This window comes from Apium graveolens, chromosome 2 (assembly GCF_009905375.1).
Source record: "Apium graveolens cultivar Ventura chromosome 2, ASM990537v1, whole genome shotgun sequence".
Lineage (NCBI taxonomy): Eukaryota > Viridiplantae > Streptophyta > Magnoliopsida > Apiales > Apiaceae > Apium > Apium graveolens.
In genome coordinates this window covers 53,897,565-53,902,800 of record NC_133648.1, presented here as the reverse complement: position 1 = coordinate 53,902,800, position 5,236 = coordinate 53,897,565, and the positions used below count along the sequence as shown (strand labels likewise).

Here is a 5,236-nt window from a genome sequence, read left to right as displayed (position 1 = left end):
CTTTATCTCTCTGTTAGACACTTCCGCTTGACCATTTGTTTGTGGATGATAGGCAGTAGCCACTCGATGATTCACATTATAACGCTGCATCATAGAAGTGAACTTACGGTTGCAGAAATGCGACCCTTCATCACTTATGATTACCCGAGGTGTTCCAAACCTTGTGAAAATTTGCTTATGAAGAAAATTTAGCACTGCCTTTGCATCATTTGTCGGTAAAGCTTTAACTTCGACCCATTTTGAGACATAATCGACTGCCAGCAAGATGTACTGATTATTGCAAGACGAGATAAAAGGCCCCATGAAATCGATTCCCCAAATATCAAAAACCTCGACTTCAAGCATCACATTTAATGGCATCTCATCCTTCCTTGTCAAATTTCCCACTTTTTGGCAACGATCACACCTTAAAACAAACTGATGAGCATCCTTGAACAAAGTAGGCCAAAAAAAACCTGCTTGCAGAATACGAGCTGCCGTCTTCTCACCACCATAGTGTCCACCATAAACCGTGGAATGGCAGTCTCGTAATATCCCCTCCGTCTCACAGAACGTGATACATCTCCTGATGATCTGGTCAGCTCCCTGTCTAAACAAATATGGTTCATCCCACATATACCACTTCACCTCATGCAGAAACTTCTTCTTTTGAGCGAATGTCAAATTAGGAGGCATTACATTGCTGACGAGATAGTTTACAATATCTGCAAACCATGGTTCTTCCTCCTGAACTGCGAACAACTGCTCATCCGGAAAAGATTCATTGATTAACGTCCTATCTATTGAAGTAGAATCGGGATTCTCCAACCTAGAGAGATGGTCAGCTACTTGATTCTCAGTACCTTTTCTATCCTTGATCTCTAACTCAAATTCCTGAAGTAAAAGCACCCAACGAATGAGTCTCGGCTTCGAATCCTTCTTGGAAACCAGATAGCGAATAGCCGCATGATCAGTGAATACTGTTACTTTCGTACCAAGTAGATAAGATCGAAATTTCTCGAAACCAAAGACTATAGCCAAAAGCTCCTTCTCAATAGTGGTGTAGTTCAATTGGGCCCCATTTAAAGTCTTACTCGCATAGTAGACCACATGGAAGAGATTTTTCTTGCGCTGTCCCAGAACTGCACCTACCGCATAATCACTCGCATCACATATCATCTCAAATGGTTCTGTCCAATCTGGTGCTGTAATAACTGGTGCAGTGATCAAACTCTTCTTGAGAGTCTCGAATGCTGCCAAACATTCATCATCAAATTTGAAAAGCACATCTTTCTCAAGCAAATTGCACAACGGCTTAGATATCTTTGAAAAGTCCTTGATGAATCGCCGATAAAAACCCGCATGACCAAGAAAACTACGGATTCCTTTCACAGAATTAGGTGGGGGAAGATTTTCAATGACTCCCACCTTGGCCTTGTCCACCTCCAGACCCTTGCTAGAGACCTTATGCCCAAGAATAATGCCTTCACGCACCATAAAATGACATTTCTCCCAATTGAGCACCAAATTAGTTTCCACGCACCTTTTGAGTACGGCGCGCAGATTATTCAAACATTCATCATAAGAATGTCCAAAGACGGAGAAGTCGTCCATGAACACTTCGACATTATTTCCAATCATGTCAGAGAATATAGCCATCATACATCTCTGAAAAGTGGCTGGGGCGCCACATAACCCAAACAAAACTCTGCGAAAAATAAACGTGCCAAATGGACAAGTGAAGGTAGTCTTTTCCTGATCCTCTGGTGCAATACAAATCTGATTATACCCTGAATAACCATCCAGAAGACAAAAATACTCATGACCCGCCAACATGTCAAGCATCTGATCAATAAACGGAAGAGGGAAGTGATCCTTCCTTGTGGCTTGGTTCAATTTTCTATAATCCATGCATACTCTCCATCCTGTAACTGTTCGAGTGGGGATGAGCTCATTCTTTTCATTTGCGACCACAGTGATACCTCCTTTCTTAGGTACACATTGTACGGGGCTCACCCACGAGCTGTCAAAAATAGGATAAATGATGCCTGCATCCAGCCATTTCAGAATTTCTTTCTTCACCACCTCCTTCATGATGGGATTCAGTCTTCGCTGTTGTTCCACAGTTGGCTTACTACCTTCCTCTAGCAGAATTTTATGCATACAATATGAAGGACTTGTCCCCTTGATGTCTGCTATGGTCCATCCAATAGCCGATTTGAATTCTCTCAAAATCCTTAAGAGCTTGTCTTCCTCACTACCTGAAAGGTCAGATGAAATAATAACAGGTAACATAGATGAATCACCTAAAAAAGCATACCTTAAGTGTTCAGGTAATGGCTTGAGCTCCAAGGTAGGTGCTTCCTCTATTGATGGTTTGAGCTTTCCTTCAGCATTCTTAAGGTCAGAAGTACCAAGAGATTCAAACGGCATGTCCAGCTTCCGCTTCCAGGGAGAAGCGTTCAGATATTGTAATTGCTCGTTGCCATCAGACATTAGCATGCGATCAAGTTCCGAAGTAACCGCAGAATCAATCACATCCACTTTTAAGCACTCCTCATCTTCTGTAGGGAATTTCATTGCCTTGAATACGTTGAAGGTCACATCCTGATCTTGTACCCGCATAGTAAGTTCACCTTTTTGCACATCTATCAAGGTACGGCCAGTAGCCAAGAAAGGCCTTCCCAAGATTATGGGAATCTTCTTATCTTTCTCAAAATCCAGAATAACAAAATCTGCAGGAAAGAAGAGCTTATCCACCTTGACGAGCACATCCTCCATTATGCCCCTTGGGTAAGTAATGGAACGATCAGCCAATTGTAGAGACATGTATGTGGGTTTTGGATCAGGCAGATCCAACTTTTTAAAGATCGACAACGGAATCAGATTAATGCTTGCTCCCAAATCACAAAGGCACTTGTCAAAAGTCAGATTGCCAATGGTGCAAGGAATGGTGAAGCTACCTGGATCTTTCAGTTTTGGTGGTAACTTTTGCTGCAGAACAGTGCTGCATTCTTCCGTGAGAGCAACGGTCTCAAGGTCATCCAGTTTCACCTTCCTTGAAAGAATAGTCTTCATAAACTTCGCATAACTAGGCATTTGCTCCAGAGCCTCAGCGAAAGGTATATTGATGTGAAGTTTCCTGAACACCTCCAGAAACTTCCCGAACTGTCTATCCAGCTTTTGTTGCTGCAATCTCTTAGGAAAAGGTGGTGGAGGATAGAGCTGTTTCTCCCCTGTATTAGCCTCAGGCAGAGTGTGTTCAACAGTAGTCTTCCTTGGTTCCGCCGCTTTCTCCTTTTGCTTAGATTATTCATCTCTAATTTCAGCTTCTCCTTCTTTTTCCTTTTCAGCATCAGCAACTTTTCCAGACCTTAAGGTAATAGCCTTGACTTGCTCTTTAGCTTCCTTCCTGCCTGGTACTTCCATGTCACTGGGAAGAGTGACAGGCTGACGATTGAGCACTGCATTGGCTAATTGACCGATTTGATTTTCCAAGGTCTTGATGAAAACCGCCTGACTCTTGCATAACAGCTTAAGTTCCTCAAAATCAGCACTAGTAGGTGCAGCTGTACTTCCCTGTTGAGGATATGATTGCCTTGTAGCATACTGTTGTGGTTGCTGGAATCCAGGTGGGTTAAACTGTTTACTCACTCCTTGCTGATATGGTGGCTGAATAGCATTCTGATTATTCCCCCAGCTGAAATTTGGATGATTTCTGTTGTTAGGATGATAGGTCGCTGGCACAGGCTGCTGTTGTCGCTGATAATTATTCACATACTGAACAGATTCATTGACAAGAGAACACTGATCCGTAGCATGAGAACCTGCACAAAGCTCACAAACCATAGCTATTTGATTAACTCCATATGTAGCCAAAGAATCAACCTTCATTGATAGCGCTTGGAGCTGGGCTGCAATAGCGGTGGCTGCATCAACTTCCAGAATACCTGCTACCTTGCCTGACGTCATCCTCTGAGTTGGGTTTTGATGCTCATTTGCAGCCATCGTCTCTATAAGATTATACGCCTCAGTATAGCTTTTAGCCCATAAGGCACCTCCAGCTGCTGCATCGAGCATGGGCCGAGATTGGGCCCCCAAACCATTATAGAAACCAGTGATCACCATCCAATCCGGCATTCCATGATGTGGACATTTTCTCAACATTTCCTTGTAGCGTTCCCAAGCCTCGCACATAGATTCTGTAGGTTGCTGCGCAAACTGAGTAAGAGCACTCCTCATAGCAGCAGTCTTTGCCATCGGATAAAACTTCACCAGAAACTTTTGCGCAAGATCTTGCCACGTAGTGATGGACCCAGCTGGTTCAGAATGTAACCAGTCTTTAGCCTTGTCCCTCAGTGAGAATGGGAAAAGCCTCAACTTGATAGCCTCATCAGTCACGCCGTTATACTTAAAAGTGCTGCAGATCTCGACAAAATTCCTCATGTGCATGTTGGGGTCTTCAGTTGCCGCTCCTCCAAAAGAAACAGAATTCTGCACCATCTGAATAGTGCCCGGCTTGATTTCAAAGGTGTTAGCTTGAATAGCCGGATGAAGGATGTTTGACTGAATGTCATCAATTTTAGGCCGAGAAAAATCCATAAGAGCTGGATCAGCTTGAACAATACGATCTCCCATGTTTACTGGTTCTTTCCGCTCAGTTCCTGAATCCGAATCCTCAAAATCTAACTTCTCCGGAATATCAAGAACTTCGTCTGTCTCCTTAGCTGTATCTAAAGTCCTCTTGCGAGCACGAGAACGAGTTTGCATAAACGCTTGCTAAAGTACCTGAAACACAACCGGAAACAATAATTAACTACTACGTCCTAATCATTGAGTCCTAATGACCAATGATGGTAAGTACATAAACTAAACAAATACGCCGAGTCCCCGGCAGCGGCGCCAAAAACTTGTTAGGGCGAAAACACGCACTAATATTCACGCAAGTATACGCGTTCGCAAGTAATATAGAATACTTTCTAGTTCGTTCCCACAGAGACTCAGACTAAATTATTGTCTAATTAAACTCACTCACCAATGTATGATTACTTCTCAATGTTAAGACACTAACACTTAGAATTGTTAACTAAATATTAACTACAATTAACTACTTAATGAATCACTTAATTAACACTTCAAATTATCAATAATAAAACACTCATGAGATCGCAACTTCATTACTACTTCCTTCAATAGTCATTGTTATTACCTTTAGCATGCGACAGTGATGATATTAATCGAATAACACGAAACTGAT

The 5,236-nt window shown here is 42.5% G+C and overlaps 1 non-coding gene across 1 annotated transcript; it reads left to right on the top strand.

The window, feature by feature from the left end:
* The first annotated feature begins 4,117 nt into the window (after nt 1-4,117).
* Nucleotides 4,118-4,224, top strand: LOC141709473 (small nucleolar RNA R71). Its single transcript, XR_012570047.1, has one exon. It is a non-coding gene; the product is annotated as a small nucleolar RNA R71 (small nucleolar RNA).
* The last annotated feature ends 1,012 nt before the right edge of the window (nt 4,225-5,236 follow it).